The sequence below is a fragment of the Oncorhynchus clarkii genome, chromosome 22, assembly GCF_045791955.1.
Source record: "Oncorhynchus clarkii lewisi isolate Uvic-CL-2024 chromosome 22, UVic_Ocla_1.0, whole genome shotgun sequence".
Taxonomy (NCBI): Eukaryota; Metazoa; Chordata; class Actinopteri; order Salmoniformes; family Salmonidae; genus Oncorhynchus; species Oncorhynchus clarkii.
This window is the reverse complement of record NC_092168.1, coordinates 14,587,330-14,606,471: the sequence shown is the minus strand read 5'-3', so window position 1 is coordinate 14,606,471 and position 19,142 is coordinate 14,587,330. Positions and strand designations below refer to the sequence as shown.

The 19,142-nt window shown below is 41.3% G+C and overlaps 1 pseudogene; it reads right to left on the bottom strand.

Moving 5' to 3' along the window:
* The window catches only part of LOC139380076 (myosin-IIIb-like), a 90,227-nt pseudogene that overhangs the window by 50,450 nt on the left and 20,635 nt on the right, over positions 1–19,142 (bottom strand).

Sequence of the window (19,142 nt, the reverse complement as noted above, 5' to 3'; positions counted from 1 at the left end):
TTTGATGGAGGAGGAATAATGGTCTGGGGCTGTTTTTCATGGTTCGAACTAGGCCCCTTAGTTCCAGTAAAGGGAAATCTTATAGCTACAGCATACAATGACATTCTAGACGATTCTGTGCTTCCAACTTTGTGGCAATAGTTTGGGGAAGGCCCTTTCCTGTTTGAGCTTGACAATGCCCCCATGCACAAAGCGAGGTCCATATTGAAAGGGTTTGTTGAGATTGGTGTTGAAAGCCTCCTAAGTGGCACAGTGGTCTAAGGCACTGGTTCTCAATTCTGGTCCTGGAGACCTAAAGGGGTGACACATTATTGTTTTTGCCCTAGCACTACACAGCTGATTCAAATGATCAACTAATCAAAAGGCTTTGATGATTTGAATCAGGTGTGTGGTGCTACGGCAAAAACAAAGGTGTTTTCTACGACACATTGTGTCAAGAAGCAGTGCAGCTTGGCTGGGTTGTGTTTCGGAGGACGCACGGCTCTCGACCTTCGCCTCTCCCGAGTCCGTACGGGAGTTGCAGCGATGAGACAAGACTAACTACCATTTGGATACCATTAAATTGGGGAGAAAAAGGGGTAAAAAAAATATAATAATAATTTAAAAAATAAAAAATTTTAAAAAGTGTGGAAGAACTTGACTGGCCTCCACAGAGCCCTGACCTCAACTCCATAAAACACCTTTGAGATGAATTGGAACGCAGACTGCGAGCCGGGCCTAATCGCCCAACATCAGTGGCCGACCTCACTAATGCCGTTGTGTCTGAATGGAATCAAGTTCCCGCAGCAATGTTCCAATATCTGGTGGAAAGCCTTCCCAGAAGAGTGGAGGCTGTTATAGCAGCAAAGGGGGGGGGGGGGGGGGACCAGCTTCATATTAATGCCCAGGATTTTGGAATTAAATGTTCGACGAGTGTCCACATACTTTTGGTTATGTAGTGTATATCCCTTTGTGTGTTTATGCTGAAGATAAGAAAGACGTTGGACAAGCTGAACCAAATTAGAGAGGCTTTTAGGCCTAATTGACACCATGTCTGGAGCCATGAATGGTGAACCACATCTCTTCTGTTACTCAATACTTTGGAGTACCAAAGTGCAGTGAATTCTCCACCCATTCACATTATACTGAATTTACTTTTTCATGCTAGTGTATTTTTCGTCAATCAAGTAAAGAGGATGGCTGTGGGCTCACCTCATGCACTACGTTCCAACATAGCCTACAGACATGGCACATGGATTTCTAATGGAAGCTAAACCAAAAGTACCCATCGTAAATTGGAGCTGCTCTTAATTCGACTATAACTGAAAGCAGTCATTTACAGGTGGCTCAAAAGGAAGCGAAGCACATAATATGGCTTAACTGCAGGAAAGTATGAAGTGCTGTATCTGGTAATTGAACACATCCATTAGCATGCCGGCTCAGCCAAGTGACCACGGGGCCCCAGCCACGGCTAATGATGAGGATATTACCACCTTTATTTAACTGCACAGAAAAGACCGGGAAGAAGAGTTGCTTATATGATCTCTAAATACCGTTTCTTCATCTCCTGGGTATTTGGAAACCTTATCACAAAAATATCCCGTTGCTGCACAATCTGTAGATAGCAGCAAGCAGCAGGAAACCAAACGGGGCAGCTTAGTGAAAATAAAAAACAGAGCCCTCCATGGAGAGCTGAGCCTCTCAGGAGATAATGGAGACTGGAGATTTATCCACACACAGTATCGCATCGCAGGGAGAGAGGCTTTGAGTGGAGGAGGACCAGGATGCCGCTGTGTCTGGAGAGGCGTCTTTAAAAAAAAGAAGAAAATCTCCTTACCTGAAAGTTTATTGAGACATGAACGATACTAGAAACAAAACACACAATCATACACTGAGTGTCCCAAACATTAGGAACACCTTCCTACTATTGAGTTGAACCACCTTTTGCCCACAGAACAGGCTCAATTCGTTGGGGCATGGACTCTGCAAGGTGTCGAAAGCATTCCACAGTGATGCTGACCCATGTTGACTCCAATGCTTCCCACAATTGTGTCAAGTTGGCTGGATATTCTTTGGGTGGTGGACCATTCTTGATACACACAGAAAATTGTTGAGCATGAAAAACCCCCCAGCGTTGCAGTTCTTGACACTCAAGCCACGTGTGCCTGACACCTACTCCCATACCCCGTTCAAAGTACATAAATATTTAGTCTTAACCATTCACTCTCTGAATGGCACACATACACAATCCATGTCTCAAGGCTTAACAATCCTTCTTTAACCTGTCTCTTCCCATTCATCTACACTGATTGAAGTGGATTTAACAGGTGACATCAATAAGGGATCATAGCTTTCACCTGGATTCACCTGGATTCACCTGGTCAGTCTACGTCATAGAAAAAGTAGGTGTTCCTAATGTTTTGTACACTCATCGGGACCCCAATACATGTCTACCACAGTGTAAACAGAATTAAGATGATTTAGTTGTTTAAACAAAAAGTGAGGTTTCCAACTTCCTGTAAGGAATTTGGGGCAGTAACATAACACTCCAAATGAGTGATAATGAATGATAATGAATTCTAAAACATTTTTATTGAAAGTCTTGCGACCTACCTGTTTTTGTTAATGGACTTGAAAACAGCTGCTGCAGAAGTTTGTTGTCTGATGTTCTCAGAACCACAACAATGTCTGCTGGAAGAGCGTCTCGGTTCTTTTCCAGAAACTCGTACACGTTGTACAAGACGTACATGACAGCAAAGGGATAATCAAACCATACCTGATAAAAAAAACGACCTATCCAACTGTATTAGTGTGCAAACACTAATGATACATTGGATACTAATCCATACATACTGCACTGGGCCTCAATTCCCAGAGCCTTCGTAGCGTTAAGATCATCGTTAGACTGATGGGCAGCAGATAGCCTAGCAGTTAGAGTGTTTATCAGTGTTTTGTTACTTGTCATGTTTGGTGTTTTTTATGGACCCCAGGAAGAGTAGCTGCTGCTTCTGTAAAAGCTAATGGGGATGCAAATAAATGTGCTTGTTTGGGAAACACTCTTAAAAAGTTGGCTCGTAAATAACGATGTACTGGTACGATCGTCGTAATGCTTAAGTTTATTCGCAACAAGGCCCTGATCTATACCTTGCCAGCATAATGGTGAATCCCAAAGCAGAACTCAATATGTTTTGGTCTCCAGAAGTACTTGTAGTACAGATTGTCCTCAAACGTATCTGAAGAGAAAACATATTTGAAGATAACATTGAAAAAAAAAGACTAATCTTGATTAAACATTGTTGTTTTCAGAGCAGGGTTGTTTTAGTACACATGACCTTGACCTTGTCTGCTGGTGAGGCCTTGTCTTACTCACCAGAGCAGGGTTGTTTTAGTGCACATGGACTTGACCGTGTCTGCTTGTGAGGCCTCGTCTTACCCACTAGGGTCTGGTTGGTGGCCTGGGGGAACCGTCTCTCCTCATCCATCAGAGAGAGCAGGCCCATGGGCTTCTGGAGGAACATGTGCAGGATGGGATGGTTGTCCTCATACTGGCATCCAGCCCCTCGCTCTGGTACTCCATCTAATTAAAACACAGAGAATATAGAACAGTCCACAGTTAATGATTTCACTAAATAACCCAATTAAACAATCTAGGCTAAATAGGATTTTTGCATGTTTAAAAAAAGTTCTTAAATCAACAGCACCAGTCCAGTTCTCCTTCTTCGGCTGAAATGTATAACAAAGTCAGTTGCTGAAATTATACAGAACTGTTCTGAAATAACAAATAAAGCCACTTACTAATTCATAATTTAGTTCCATTAGCAAATAACCGTATCCCATTATTGCATCTGCTTAATTTGGATCAAAAAGTTATTTTAAATATATATTTGACCAATAAAGTGGAAGCAACGGATCTAAACCGTCCCCATGTTTAAATCATTAACTCGGAATAATCCGCTTCTATGTACCACTGGATGGAAGACATTTTCACATGATAAAAATCACTTTCCCGCTAAACCACTAACCCTAAATCGAAGTCAACTAAAACACATGTAACACAACAAATCATGAAGGAAAGTCACCTAGTTATGATCCGGAAATTAAGTATGCCTAGTTAAGACGTGGTATACAAATGCTTCCAAAAGGACACATCCAGCACATATACTGTAGAGTACCGTTAAGAACACAACTTCATTCTTACATTTCAATTCTTATCTATTCATTATACATGAATAAAGTGATCATGAATACCAGCTTTCTCTCTAATTCCCTTGAAAGGAATTGCTAGAGAGCAAACATTGAGACTAAAGGACAATGCAGCAAAAAGTGCTCTTGATTCATTTCTTATACAGCGTCGTCAGCGAAAGCAATAAACTCCCACACTCCAGGGTAAACAGCTTCAGTAAATCAATTAAGAGAATAATAACTAGTAGTTGAGGGAGAAGAAAAAGTATCATTTTAAAGTCATATAAAGCTATGAAGAAGACGACACTGAATTACAGTGTTTCATTTAAGAGACACTTCTCCTGTGATTGACGAACAAGCTGGCATACTGCATCTGGATATTTAAAGGAAAGGTTCACACATTTGGAATGTTATATTGTTTTTGTGCATCCCTGAGGGATGTTCTATCGATTCCCTGTGTCATTTGTGACGACCCTCCCACTCTGTCTGCTGTATTCTGTCTTTGTTCTTGTTTCCTTATTAGGATGCCGGTGGGCGGAGTTGGGAGGGTCGTCAGCTTCATGGGAAACACCTGGGCCAGGTGTCTCCCAGGATAAATAGACCTCTTCCACATTCATGGAGGAGACTCTCTCCATGCAGACATTTGTAGATTGTGTTGTGGTTCTTGTTGGGTTTTTGTTTGTTTGCTTTGGCACCTTTCAACACCCTGCATTATCACATTCATGCATGTAAAACACTTACTTACGCTACTGATTACTGATTACACACATCATTGTATATTTTCCTTAGTTGCTTTAGTTAATAAATATATCTTTTGTTACTCCTTATCTCCACGTTGTCTCCCTTTGTTACGGGCTTTGAGCCGGTTCGTGACACATTTCATGTTTATCTGAGTTGTTGGCGTTCAAGCAGGCAGAAATACGTCAGGTATGATGTAGCACCGTGATAAAGTCGCTCTCACTACACTGGAAGGTAAAAGGAATGACTTTTCTTCTGTATGTAATCTCGCTACTTTTACAGCCTCGCTACTGTATATAGCCTGTCTTTTTACTGTTTTATTTCTTTACCTACCTATTGTTCACCTAATACCTTTTTTTTGCACTATTGGTTAGAGCCTGTGAGTAAGAATTTCACTGTAAGGTGAATACCTGTTGTATTCAGCGCACGTGACAAATCAACTTTGATTCGATTTGAAAAAATGTGCTGGTTGAAGTCAAACTGAATCTGCTCATTTGCAATGTTGATGCAAAGTTGTTCAAAGGAGTTCTTCTTGAAGTTCTCGAATCCAAAGATGACCAGGATTCCCACATTCATGCCACTTTCTGCAGCACTTCAAAGGGGAAAAACAGGACCGACGAACAAAATCATTCTTGTGTGGAACTGTCTGAGCAAATCCCAAGCAACCACATTGACTTATGAAACTTTAATGATGAACCAAGTTCAACCCAAATAGAGAATATTTTGATCTGAATGGCCAGTTCTACTTTATGGGGAAACAACAATTATGAACATTCAGAGCTCTCTGACTACAATCAATGAATCATAACATTTTATGATTAGCAAGGATTGTACAAAGAGTCTGTATTTAACCGTGTCTACACTAAACACAGACCTTACAACAGAGTGATTTCACTCCGGTATTGCTAAGATGGAGAGACACCATTTCCCATAATCCCTTCAATTACCAAGACATTAGAGGTCACCTTTTGTCTTGGTTAACAGGTTATTAATGGCAATAACAGAGTGTGCGGATGATTGAAGTGGAAACAGACCCTGTGGATCTTCCGCAGCTCAGAGACAGTAGATGACTCCCTGACAGTCCACGCTCACATTTATGAGGGAATTATTTTGGATCAATGAACAACCCTTTACAGTCTCTCTGAAGATATTTTAATCATCTGAATATTATTTTGTCCGCACGCAACTAAAATGTATTCAACTTCTTTTGCGCCCTTTCTTGTCTCCTGCTGTCCATTAATATTCTACTCTCCGCGTTCGGTTCTCCACCCAGATGGAAGGGTCACTAGAGCTTAATAATATACAGCAACACACACACATCTGAAGCAGAGTGCAACAACCAAAGACAGAGGGACCAGAGAGAGAGAACCAGTGCCTTACACTTACTAGTTATTCATATCAGGCTGCAGTAGGGTAGTGATGCGGTTGACTATCCAGCTGAAGAGGTGTCTGTACAGAGCCTTGGACATGGCGTCCCGGCTTTGTCTACAGTACTGGTGTGGATGATGGTGTCTCCCCGGGTTACCACACAGCGGGACACCAGGGCCTCCATGAGCACCTCAGGGCCGATGCAGAGCAAGGCAGAAGCTGAGGGACAGAGCAGGCCCCTGTCACATACAGCAACAAGGAAGAAACCATTTAGCAATACTGTGTATGCACCAATAGGTTGGAATGTTACCATCTATTATTAAATCAAACTGAGCAAGAAAATAATTACTGTTACTAAAGTACTGTTGTCTTACCATTTTCTAAGGCCTCAGCATTAGACACTTCACTTTTATCTGTCTGGTGTTGGGAAGTAATTGCAGTGAATTCTTAATCTCCAGGTACTTCGCAAAGAGACTGGAATTGTCATTAATGGCCGTACACGTGTTCCCAAATGCCTCCACCAGGGGATTCACCTGGAGGATCTTCTCCCGCAGCGTCCCGATGGTTTGCCTGGGATCACAGTAAAGCAATTGTTTTTACACAGCTCCCTGCAGAGACAATACAAACAAAATATGTAGGACTAAATATATCAGTCTTAATCTGTCCATTGAATAATGAACTCCATCGAGGAGGAAAACTTAAGTTCAATATTTGTGAACATGATGTAGTAGAATATGTGAAAAACTGATTCATGGGGTTTTAGCACACAAACAGTACCTTTCCCAGGCAGGTGAGATGTTAGACAATCAGATGGGCACTCTCTGTCTTCCCAGCTCCACTCTCTCCACTGAAACACAGGGACACATCAACAACAACTTTGTCACCGGGATGTCTCAAACTAACGCATCACTAGATCTCTAAACGAGATCATTTCACAAAGAAATGCCAATGATAACATTATCCATATAAAACTGCATATCACTAAATATTACTTCCACACACAAGGTGCCTGGTCTTTGCAGAAGGTCATCATGCCCTGGTATGCTGCATCAGCAGCAGCAAAGATGTGTGGAGGACTGTCGGCTCGCTCCACCCCATGGTACAGCTTAGAGAACTGTGAGCAAACACACCATATTAGAATATCAATACCGTTCTTTCTTTACAGAGGTATTCAGAGGAATTATGACACACAAAGACACTGCTGTCATAAACTAACCTGTTCCGAGTAGATGCTTAGAGTTTGAAAGGGATTGAGAGCGATAAGGATGTCTCCAACGTACGTGTATATCTGAAGCTCGTAATATCTCTTCGAGAGGTGTTTGATGAGGGTCTCCTGCAGAGAAGAAGGAGAACACATATTGTGTACTGTGTAAAATACCTACACTACCGTTCAGAAGTTTGGGGTCACTTAGAAATGTCCTTGTTTTTGAACGAAAAGCTAATTTTTTGACAAATAACATCAAATTGATCAGAAATACAGTGTAGACATCGCTAATCTTGTAAATGACTATTGTAGCTGGAAACGGCAGATTTTTTTATGAAATATAGGCGTACAGAGGCCCATTATCAGCAACCATCACTCCTGTGTTCCAACGGCATGTTGTGTTCGCTAATCCAAGTTTATAATTTTAAAAGGCTAATTGATCATTAGAAAACCCTTTTGCAATTATGTTAGCACAGCTAAAAACTGTTGTTTTGATTAAAGAAGCGATACAACTGGCCTTCTTTAGACTAGTTGAGTATCTGGAGAATCAGCATTTGTGGGTTCGAATACAGGCTCAAAACGGCCAGAAACAAATAACTTTTTTAAATGTATTTTTTATTTCACCTTTATTTAACCAGGTAGGCCAGTTACAACTGCGACCTGGCCAAGATAAAGAAAAGCAGTACGACAAAAACAACAACACAGAGTTCTCACACGGGATAAACAAACGTACAGTCAATAACACAATAGAAAAATCTATATACAGTGTGTGCAAATGTAGTAAGATTAGGGAGGTGAGGCAATAAATAGGCCATAGTGGCGAAATAATTACAATTTAGCATTGACACTGGAGTGATAGATGTGCAGATGATGATGTGTGAGTAGAGATACTGGGGTGCAAAAGAGCAAAAATAAATAACAATATGGGGATGTTGGGGGGGCTATTTACAGATGGGCTGTGTACAGGTGCAGTGATCAGTAAGCTGCTCTGACAGCTGATACTTAAAGTTAGTGAGGGAGATATAAGTCTCCAGTTTAAGTGATTTTTGCAATTCATTCCAGTCACTGGCAGCAGAGAACTGGAAGGAAAGGCGGCCAAAGGAGAAGTTGGCTTTGGGGATGACCAGTGAAATATACCTGCTGGAGCACGTGCTACGGGTCGGTATTGCTATGGTGACCAGTGAGCTGAGATATGTCGGGGCTTTACGTAGCAAGGACTTATAGATGACCTAGAGCCAGTGGGTCTGGCGCCGAATATGTAGCGAGGGCCAGCCAACGAGTGCACACAGGTCGCAGTGGTGAGTAGTATATGGGGCTTTGGTGACAAAACAGATGGCACTGTGATAGACTGCATCCAGTTTGCTGAGTAGAGTGTTGGAGGTTATTTTGTAAATGACATCGCCGAAGTCAAGGATCGGTAGGATAGTCAGTTTTACAAGGGTATGTTTAGCAGCATGAGCGAAGGAGGCTTTGTTGCGAAATAGGAAGCCGATTCTAGATTTAATTTTGGATTGGAGATGCTTAATGTGAGTCTGGAAGGAGAGTTTACAGTCTAACCAGACACCTAGGTATTTGTAGTTGTCCACATATTCTAAGTCAGAACCGTCCAGAGTAGTGATGCTAGTCGGGCGGGCGGATGCGAGCAGCGATCGGTTGAAAATCATGCATTTAGTTTTACTATTTAAGAGCAGTTGGAGGCCACAGAAGGAGTGTTGTATATCATTGAATCGTCTGGCGGTTTGTTAACACAATGTCCAAAGAAGGGCCAGAAGTATACAGATTGGTGTCGTCTCCGTAGAGGTGGATCAGAGAATCACCAGCAGCAAGAGCAACATCATTGATAAATACAGAGAAAAGAGTCGGCCTGAGAATTTCTTCTAAAACTCAGTCTATTCGTGTTCTGAGAAATGAAGGCTATTCCATGCGAGAAATTTCCAAGAAACTGGAGATCTCGTACAGCGCTGTGTACTACTCCCTTCACAGAACAGAGTAAGCTGTCTCTAACCAGAATAGAAAGAGGAGCAGAAGGCTCCGGTGCACAACTGAGCAAGAGAACAAGTACATTAGAGTGTCTAGTTTGAGAAACAGATGCCTCACAAGTCCTCAACTGGCAGCTTCATTAAATATTACCCGCAAAACACCAGTCTCAACGTCAACAGTGAAGAGGCGACTCCGGGATGCTGGCCTTCTAGGCAGAGTTGCAAAGAAAAAGACACATCTCAGACTGGCCAATAAAAATAAAAGATTAAGATGGGCAAAAGAACACAGACACTGGACAGAGGAAGATTGGGAAAAAAGTGTTTTGTACAGAAGAATCTAAGTTTGAGGTGTTCGGATCACAAAGAAGAATATTCGTGAGAAGCAGAAGACATGAAAAGATGCCGGAGGAGTGCTTGACGCCATCTGTCAAGCATAGTGGAAGCAATGTGATGGTCTGGGGGTGCTTTGGTGATGGTAAAGTGGGAGATTTGTACAGGGTAAAAGGGATCTTGAAGAAGGAAGGCTATCACTCCATTTTGCAACACCATGCCATACCATGTGGCGCTTAATTGGAGCCAATTTCCTCCTACAACAGGACAATGACCCAAAGCACAGCTCCAAACTATGTAATAACTATTTAGGGAAGAAGCAGTCAGCTGGTATTCTGTCTATAATGGAGTGACCAGCACAGTCACCGGATCTCAAACCTATTGAGAAGTGCCCATCGAGCCAATCCAATTTGTGGGAGGTGCTTCAAGAAGCATGGGGTGAAATCTCTTCAGATTACCTCAACAAATTGACAACTAGAATGCCAATAGGTCTGCAAGGCTGTAATTGCTGCAAGGATTCTTTGAAAAAAGCAACGTTTGAAGGACACAATTATTATTTAAATTAAAAATCTATATTTATAACCTTGTCAATGTCTTGACTATATTTCCTATTCATTTTGCAACTCATTTCATGTATGTTTTCATGGAGAACAAGGACATTTCTAAGTGACCCCAAACTTTTGAACGGTAGTGTACATATACCGTCCTCTAGTCCAACAACAATGAAGTCAACATACAGTATCCAATCTTACCTCATCTAAAACCTCCAGGTTCACCAGATCATCATCAGGACTGCTCTCTATTATGACTGTTTTAGGAGTATTGATTATTTTATGTCTGTTGGAGAAACGGACAAAATATTGGTGAAGAAAGCATTATAGTGACTAAAGAGTACAGCTAAATGACTAATAATCTGTCTGGATAGTCTGGATATAAAACCCATTCATTTAGATGGGTAGTTGGTGGCCCTTAAGGGTGTTCCCCAGGGAGAACTCCACCATTATTACAGGCTGTGATTGCACTTTATCTCTGTTTGACCTTTCACTCTACAATGGGGACTGCTGGCAAGAGGTCAGCACAGAGGCAGCTGGCGCATTGGGATAATTGGAGGGATGTGTGTGTGTGTGTGTGTGTGTGTGTGTGTGTGTGTGTGTGTGTGTGTGTGTGTGTGTGTGTGTGTGTGTGTGTGTGTGTGTGTGTGTGTGTGTGTGTGTGTGTGTGTGTGTGTGTGTGTGTGTGTGTGTGTGTGTGTGTGTAAATAGACATGTAATCGAGATTCGCTAGGTTAATCAGCACTTTTGACAAAAACAACAAGCTCTAAAATAAAACTGTTATCACCACTAAAATATTGCACCCAGAAATTCCAGTCAAGTTCAGATACTAAACCTAATATGAACGATGAAATGGGCAAGATCTCATTCACAAAGTGCAGTGTTTCCCCTATATGCATTTAGTGGCCACCACTGCAAAATGTTAACCAAAAATATATAAAAGCATATATATTTTTTGTTGTTGTTCAGGATTGTAAAATGTTTCAGTGTGAACTTAAACGGCCGAAACCAGATATAAAGTATGCAGAAAATATAATGGAGGAATATATTTTTGAATAACATAATCTTTGAGATCTAACAATCAGCAAAATAAAAAATAGACAGTCCGGGACAATCTAAAATACTAAAAATGCCATGGCATGGGCCCAAACATGTGTAGAATTGCAGAAAACTAATGTGTTTAATAACAGCACCAGCAGTAAGATACTCTACTGTACAGTATGTGGTGGTTTGATGTAAGTCAGACTTATAGAATTGGCACACGTGTGATTAGTTCTAGTCTACGAACCCCAGTCAGTCTGTGTCCTAAAATAAACTTGATAAGCAGTCAACAGAATAATTTCCCAATCACAATCAACTGTTCTTGAATAAAAGCTCACCGTGGGCCCGATATAAATCAGTGCATAATTCTAAATTCAGTGATAATGCAAGGTTGAACAGTTAGTATTTTCTACAAGTAAATCAATATGAGACTGAAGTGTTTTATTCCATGGATAATTGGTTTAATCATATGGGTGGAGGAGTGCTCTGTACTAAATGTTTGTCGTCGTCACACTGTTAAAAACGATCCATTGGGAGAAAAACGCTTTTATTAATCTAACTTTGAGTCAGCACAATCACTCCTATCAAATTAGTTTCACTCCCCTAGCTTCTCTTTAATCACATACTTCTCATTACTTTGACGACACATCATATCTGTTACACTGGTTTGAAGGGACAGTGAAAGGAAATAAAACTCTGCCACCCGCTGGTGAGAATACACATATCAGCTCATCAATTTATTAATGAGTTCTGCAGTGGGGATTCTTTTAGATTATTTTATTTTTTCATTTAGCAGATGCTCTAATCCAGAGCGATTTACAGAAGAAATTAGGTTTAAGTGCCTTGCTCAAGGACACATCGGCAGATTTTTCACCTAGTCGCCTCGGGAATTTTTCAGCTGAAAATGTTAGGATTTCTTTGAGGTGACAATACACTTACTTGGTCTTAAGTTTGGAGCCCAGGTCTTGCTGCTCGCAGATGAGTGTGGACAGCTGTTGACCGAGAGCCTTTGCCATGGGCCTGTTTAATGAATGGGTGTTCCAGAAGGCGGGTCACAGACGGACGAGTCTCAAAATATTTTAACCGACATCTGTGTAGCGACAGAATGCAATTACAACATCACAATACATCATAAAGGAGATCGAAAACCAACCCTGGTGCAACCTTTTCCTTGGTTTAAAACAAAACCTCTGATAACTAATTCACCTGGTGGATCTTTACATTTGAGGCGACGTCAACACATGTACAAAAACTAAATAAACAAAGAGTACGGTGACCTGAACATCTTACAAAGCTGATTTCTCTGGATTATCTGACGAGGCTGTTCTCAGTAGGGTGCTTCTATGGAGCTTCTCATCAGTGCTTCTGTGTATGAACACTGTCCCCTCTGTGAGCATGGTCTGGTCATCACCATGGCCCCCCAGTGCAAACAGCTCTGTTTTTGGCACAGCCATGGATGACCTCTATCTGCTATGTGCCGTGTTTAATTAGAGCCCACTCTTTGTCATGGTGGTCATGTATATCACTATACTACTGCCTTCACATCTATGATGTACGATATAAATATTTTCAATCCAGAGGCAGTATAATGTTGTTCAAATGATATATATTTTTTACACTGGTAAAAAGTCCATGGACATGGTGTGATACTGTTTCAAATGGCGAGGGTATTTAATCCTGCTGCCAAATACTTTCTTTTGAAATCATTTTTTTTGTTGTTATCCCGCTTTCATTCTGAAAAGATGTTTACCTATAGCCATCATACTGTATAAATCCCTTCCCTTCAAAACATCCATCATTCTTTAATTCAGCTAAACACTTAAAACGCCTGAATATATTTTATAGTACTGCGACACAACTCTGCAGGCAGACAGCAAAGAGATAAGAGAACAATAGCAAATCTGACTCCTGCTACCTAATCTGGGCTGCAACTCTGCTTCCGCTTTCTTCCTCTTTCTATCAGTTTTCTATCAGTCTGCTCTGGAAATTCATTCCTCGAATTCATTAGTGTCAGGACATTAAGCAGAGGTTGCAGCCATTAGCCGAGATGCTCAGCCGGGATGCTAAACATCAGGTCACTTTGTTTCAAAAGACGGCTCCTTTGGCTGCATGGGGACAGACACTGCATTTATTATCCAGAACAGCGATAGTAGACACACACACACACACCCTGGTGTATATAGCCAAATTATCGTTACTCATTATGTAATTATTATTACCTTTCTATCATTTCTCTATTTTCTTTCTCTCTGCATTGTTGGGAAGGACCCCGTAAGTAAGCATTTCACTGTTAGTCTACACCTGTTGTTTACCACGTATGTGGCACATCAAATTTGATTTGGTCCTGCTGAGAGCAGGAGAGTCCTCACAAACATTGTGCCAGGCCTGATAACATTGTCCACCCTCCACACATTGTAGCCTGGTGGGCTTTGTTTGAGGAGATTATTTCTGATCTGATATCACAGAATCCATTACCTCATGCTACTGAGAGAGAGCACGATTGAAAAAAAAAAACACCCAATAAAATGCATTGCATCTGAATATGTAAAGTGAAATAAAAATGTGTGTGTTTCAAAACAAAAACAAAAAAACATTACAGTAAGATGTTTTATAAACATTGTATTGTAAGAATCAAGTAATGGTTGCATGAGTTGTGTTCTCTCGGAACGAGAGAGAATAATTGAGCTTTTTAAGAGAATCAATAAAAGATGCCAGCATTCCCAATAAATGACACAAATGGCATAGAAACCCACTGCTATAGGGTTCCTATAACACAACAGCACCTTCCATTTGTTCCCGTTCACGTGGGCCTTGAACCGTCTCTTTCAGCTCTCCAGCTACACCAAATGAATAAATAACGAGGCACACAAAAGGTGCTTGGTAATAACATCATTAAAACAGTGTTCAATATGCATTATGAAACAAAATGTCTGTATGATAGGCCTTTAGATAGATGGGTTCAAGCAAAGGTTTACCAGCATTTTAAGGCAGTAGTGTAGCACCAACTATAGATTGGACTCAGCTACAGCTTCTAATCCAACTCTGACAGACCTGGTGCTCTGAGGAATGCATGACTAACACAAATAAATGAGTCTGTTACCACTAATGGTTATGGGTTCACAGCTGTACTGTTTGATGTTTTCATTATTAATAATGAATGAATAACCACTGCCTTTCAATCTTTTCCACCAATAACAACACAGAAGGAAGACAAAAATCCCCACCCATAAGTAACCCCTGAAGAAATTGAATTTTCTCTCTCATTTACGCCTCGCTCGCTGCTCCAATTTGCACTGCATGCTAGATATTGAGGTTGTTTATTCAGCGAGACTATTATGGGCCAATGTTGACATTATTTGTTTTCCACACTGGAGGGACTGATTACTTATCTCGTCCTAAAGATAAAACTGATAATTCAGTAGAATTCGTTTTTTCCTCTGCGACAGATTTATGGAAATGAAAAGTGATGAAATATGAGGAAGATAAAAGGGTTGATACAATCTAGCTTAAAAAATATCAATTTCAAGTCCTTCCATTTCCACTGATCAAAGGATGCCCAGAACCAAATGTGTAACCAGTGCATTCTGCTCCTTTGGTCAAATGGGAAAAGATTGAAGTCTCGCCATTGAAACCAATTACATTTTTAAAAGTCAGTACATGTGTACTCTATTTTTGCATTGTAATAGGCTTGTGTTGGTTAGAAAGTAACACATTCATATATTTTGTTGTCATCGCCATTAACTAACTGCATTGGGGCCAGTTGGTTTGAAAGTAACAATTCATATATTTTGTTCTTATCACCATTAACTAACTGCATTGGGGCCAGTTGGTTAGAAAGTAACAATTCATATATATATATATATATATATATATATATATATATATACATATATATACATATGTTCTTCTTATCACCATTAACTAGCTGCAATTCATATATGTTGTTCTTATCACCATTAACTAACTGCAATTCATATATGTTGTTCTTATCACCATTAACTAACTGCAATTCATATATGTTGCTCTTATCACCATTAACTAGCTGCATTGGGGCCAGTTGGTTGCTTCAAGGAGTAAATAAAGACAAATAAACATGCACAATAAAATAAAAAAAAGTGATCTAAATAAAAGCTGCCAGTAGTAGGTATATTCTCCAACTGGAATATTTGCCCACTATCGGGCCCAGCATCCTCATTACTGTGTAAGAATAGAGGAACACTATTTAGCAGGAAGCACTCGGCTATGAAGGATACTCGCCAGGAAATGAAGTGACTGAGGCTTCTGCGCCACTCCTCTCGATTGCGTAATGTAGGGGAAGGGTTTCTGAAACAAACGCACACAACACAAAAATCATCATTCCTGGATATGAAGATATTTTTGTAAATATTGAACTAGAAATGTTTAAGTTATTGATGTTGTTGTCATTGGCATAAACACGATCATTCTCATGAGACTGGAGCAGCAGCATGGTTGAGGATAATCTTGAGCGGGCCGGTGGAGAGCAGGCCAGGGCCACGCCAGGCAGCAAGAGAAAAGTGACAAATGATAACAGCTCCTTAACTGTCTGGTAGGAAGCATCTGCCAGCGGGAGCCAAAATTATGGGACCCGGTAATACCTCTGTCAGCAGCATTTAAAGAGACCATCTATAACGAGTACCTCAAGATTAGTTCAGTGGTTGATACATGTATCAGGAAAGAAGAGAGGGCAGTAAAGAAGGCTCAAATACTGGGCATTATCATGTCTACACTATACACAGCATGCTCACCAAAGATATTAAATAAATCATGTAATGGGGAAGATAGTGATCAGTTATGTTTACACGCATATTATAATCAACAATATGATTTCGCTCATGAGTGATAATGTAATATAGGATAGGGTGCATTTATACACTTAAAAGGATAGTCCACCCCAAACCACTAATTCCTATGATTAATAGTGTTAAATAACACTAACATGTGAAAATAATATTTTCCGGTGAACAAACGTTACATTTTGTCGTTGGTTGGTAGCAACATGTGAAAATCGTTGTTGCAGCTCAAGTCGACCCACAATGCAATGCTCTCTCTGGGCTGGCTGGCTAGCTAGCTAGCAAACGTAGCTACACACAATACTACCAACGTCAATGTCATTATGTGAAGTAGCTAGCTAGCTGTACAATCGCCTAAACAAACTGCACAATCCATTTAGGGGTATATCTCACTGACTTCCAACTTGGGCAACAGTGGGCAACAGTTGCCCTTTCGACTTGCAGGGAGCGTTTGGTACACTGTTTAGAATGAGCACATCTAAGTGAAATGTATACTTTGTCATGATGATAGAAATAGACCCATTGTGTTCTAGACAGGTATGCCCATACCATCTATTGGCTGATTTGGTGTGCAGGTAATTGATTTTTGAAAAAGTATGAAATGTGATGATGTTTTATCCCCCATCTCGTGTGACGAGAACCATGTAGCTATAACGTGTTCCTACACGATTTCCTGATTTCACAGAAGGACCACTTAGAAGTTAAGTTGTGGGAAATGTTTTATTTTACCCACCGATAGAACATAGGCTTTCACCAAATTGACAGGAGTTTCATGATTTGTATTTTTGGGGGGTGGATTATCAAAATCAAATTTATTTGTCACAGATGTTAATGCGAGTGTAGCGAAATGCTTGTGCGTCTAGTTCCGACAATGCAGTAATAACCAATGAGTAATCTAACCTAACAATTCCAAAACTACTACCTTATACACACAAGTGTAAAGGGTTAAAGAATATGTACATAAAGATATATGAATGAGTGATGGTACAGAACGGCATAGGCAAGATGCAGTAGATGGTATCGAGTACAGTATATACATATGAGATGAGTAATGTAGGGTATGTAAACAAAGTGGCATAGTTTAAAGTGGCTAGTGATACATGTATTACATAAAGATGCAGTAGATGATATAGGGTACAGTATATACATATACATATGAGATGAGTAATGTAGGGTATGTAAACATTATATTAAGTAGCATTGTTTAAAGTGGCTAGTGATATATTTTACATCAATTTCCATCAATTCCAATTATTAAAGTGGCTGGAGTTGAGTCAGTGTGTTGGCAGCAGCCACTCAATGTTAGTGGTGGCTGTTTAACTTGTGATGCCCTTAGATAGAAGCTGTTTTTCAGTCTCTCGGTCCCTGCTTTGATGCACCTGTACTGACCTCGCCTTCTGGATGATAGCGGGGTGAACAGGCAGTGGCTCGGGTGGTTGTTGTCCTTGATGATCTTTATGGCCTTCCTGTGACATCGGGTGGTGTAGGTGTCCTGAAGGGCAGGTAGTTTGCCCCCGGTGATGCGTTGTGCAGACCTTACCACCCTCTGGAGAGCCTTTTGCCGTACCAGGCGGTGATACAGCCCAACAGGATGCTCTCTGTAGAAGTTTGAGAGTGCTTTTGGCGACAAGCCGAATTTCTTCAGCCTCCTGAGATTGAAGAGGCGCTGCTGCGCCTTCTTCACGACGCTGTGTGTGTGGGTGGACCAATTCAGTTTGTCCGTGATGTGTATGCCGAGGAACTTAAAGCTTACTACCCTCTCCACTACTGTCCCGTCGATGTGGATAGGGGGGTGCTCCCTCTGCTGTATCCTGAAGTCCACAATCATCTCCTTTGTTTTGTTGACATTGAGTGAGAGGTTATTTTCCTGACACCACACTCCGAGGGCCCTCACCTCCTCCCTGTAGGCCATCTCGTCGTTGTTGGTAATCAAGCCTACCACTGTAGTGTCGTCCGCAAACTTGATGATTGAGTTGGAGGCGTGCATGGCCACGCAGTCATGGGTGAACAGGGAGTACAGAAGAGGGCTCAGAACACACCCTTGTGGGGTCCCAGTGTTGAGGATCAGCGGGGTGGAGATGTTGTTACCTACCCTCACCACCTGGGGGCGGCCCGTCAGGAAGTCCAGTACCCAGTTACACAGGGCGGGGTCGAGACCCACGGTCTCGAGCTTGATGACGAGTTTGGAGGGTACTATGGTGTTAAATGCTGAGCTGTAGTCGATGAACAGCATTCTCACATAGGTATATCTCTTGTCCAGATGGGTTAGGGCAGTGTGCAGTGTGGTTGAGATTGCATCGTCTGTGGACCTATTTTGGCGGTAAGCAAATTCGAGTGGGTCTAGGGTGTCAGGTAGGGTGGAGGTGATATGGTCCTTGACTAGTCTCTCAAAGCACTTCATGATGACGGAAGTGAGTGCTACGGGGCGGTATTCTTTTAGCTCAGTTACCTTAGCTTTCTTGGGAACAGGGACAATGGTGGCCCTCTTGAAGCATGTGGGAACAGTAGACTGGGATAAGGATTGGTTGAATATGTCTGTAAACACACCAGCCAGCTGGTCTGCGCATGCTCTGAGGACGCGGCTGGGGATGCCGTCTGGGCCTGCAGCCTGGCGAAGGGTTAACACGTTTAAATGTTTTCCTCATGTCGGCTGCAGTGAAGGAGAGTCCGCAGGTTTTGGTTCCCTTTAAGCTATCAAGCTTAATCTTCAATGTATCATTGACTAATTTATTAAATGGAGACAGCGACTCTGAAGAAAAGCTATGTACATTTAAGCCATGAAAAAACAACCAAGAACAAATGGTTCTAATTTCTTTGACAAGAAAACATCATCAAGAACAAAGCTATAGGCTACACATAAACGAGAGCCTATTAAACATCTTTATTTTTCAGAGAAAATGTGTCATTCTTTCCCGCACTAAGTCGCTCGGGTCTGTGATAGAGATTCAGACAGACAGTC